The sequence below is a fragment of the Sciurus carolinensis genome, chromosome 9 (assembly GCF_902686445.1).
Source record: "Sciurus carolinensis chromosome 9, mSciCar1.2, whole genome shotgun sequence".
Classification (NCBI taxonomy): Eukaryota; Metazoa; Chordata; class Mammalia; order Rodentia; family Sciuridae; genus Sciurus; species Sciurus carolinensis.
This window is the reverse complement of record NC_062221.1, coordinates 32203427-32205259: the sequence shown is the minus strand read 5'-3', so window position 1 is coordinate 32205259 and position 1833 is coordinate 32203427. Positions and strand designations below refer to the sequence as shown.

The following is a 1833-nucleotide window of genomic DNA, read 5'->3' as shown; positions in this document are numbered from 1 at the left end:
GTATGTCTTAGATTCACACTGAATACGAATTAATCTCTGCTTTGGTATCACTGTAGCTTTAAAGGAAGAAAATTAAAAATTATGATGATATGATAAAATGGGTTTAAAAAGCTGTTGGTATGAAAGAAATTTTGGGGAAAACAAGCATAAATAGAAGAGGTAATTTTCTCAGACTATTAGGCCTACTGAAGCCCCTTATTTAAACATCCCTGAAACCTAGAGTAATTTTTTTTCAGTGACACAAACAGATTTATTTAGGAAAGCAGATACTCATTCATGGGGGAATGCAGGATAGCTCAAGAGAAACATTTTGGGGGATAAAGTAAGAAATACACATTAAATGGAGAATGTCAACCATCTTGAACATAAGAAACTTTTGGGGTAAAGCAAGAAGTACACATTCAAAGGAGGACACAGGTCACCTCCCAAGGGATAGACAGCAGCCCCTTGGTGTAGAGTGTTAGTATTTATAGAGGGACAATAGCTTAGGACTGGACTAGAGGTGGAGCCAGGATGGAGTTACACTTTTCACACCAGTTTTCCGAAAAATTGTGCATTGCCCTCATGTGACTATTTGCAGGCAAAAAGCTGAGTCATTGAAATGGACAAAGGATGTGGACCGGGTTGCTCAGGAGAGCTCATTTTGGATTTCAAAGGCTCATGGGTGTTTTGGTGCTTCTGAGACTCAGTCTTTTTTCTTTTCTTTTTTTTTTTTTTTGCTGTATCTCCAAATTCCTTTCTCAGGATTAGTGGGAGAAAGGAGTGCAATAAGGCTTTGGGTATGATACAGAAATGAAAAGAAGTAGAAAGAATGAAAAGAACTGCAGAAGGCCTGGCTGCTCCCCAGGGCTCTGGGTAGCAAGAAGAGAACAGTCTCCTGATCCTCTTTTCAAGGTCCTGCTTGTTGCCCCACATAACCACCTTTGGGTATACAGGTCTTGGGAGGAAACAGCTGAACTTCATATGGGTAGAGATCTTCTTCAGGCCCTCAAAGAGGGAACTAATATCTGAAATCTTTGAATCTCATTCAGGCACTTGGGGTCAAATATATGGTGCAGGTCAAGGATATCGTAAGTAAGAAAATACAGGTGATCCTGTCACCAGCAAACCATGGCCGCTTCCCCAGGAACTGTGAAAAGAACTTCATCTTCTCAGGGAAACCCTCCAAGCACTCTGGCTTCTCAAAGTTTGGGCTATAGCAGACTCTGGTCAGCTGATTGGAGATGTCTGTAACCTGGTTCTTCTCTTCTGTTTCCCCATACAGGTTGTGCTTGCACAATGTAGGATAGGATGACATTGCTCTGGGTGATCTAGTGAGTCCCATCAATCAAGTAGGGCAGATCAGGAAAGTTCAGGCCCAGCTTCAATTTCTCATTTAGCCACTGGCTTCGGTCATAGTCAGGAGCATCCCCCATCATGCATCTCTTCTCCTTATAGCTTGGGTCTGTGTATTCCAGGAGCAGGTGAATGGCATGAGCCAGCCATGGATGTCCCAGTAAGCCAGTATCGTGGGCATGGTACTGCAGTTGCAGATGAGCTGGATCAACCTAATGTAAGTATTAACCAAGATATAATATGTTACTGAGAAAATCACGGCTTTTCAGGACCTAGAAACTTCTCAGTCATTTTCTTTTTATTTCAAAATCTTCTTTTCTACAACAAAGAAATGCTAGGCATGAATATTTCTCTATAATTTCCTATCGCTCATTTTGATACCTGTTTTATATACTTGCCATGAACAAACTTCTGCATATTCTCATGTATCCTACCATATTCACACACACACACACACACACACACACATGGAAACACACACACACCCCTACATTCCAG

General features: G+C 41.5%; 1 pseudogene; it reads right to left on the bottom strand.

Moving 5' to 3' along the window:
- Positions 1 to 485: 485 nt before the first annotated feature.
- On the bottom strand, positions 486 to 1516 carry LOC124993565 (glutathione S-transferase Mu 1-like; annotated as a pseudogene).
- Between the last annotated feature and the right edge of the window lie 317 nt (positions 1517 to 1833).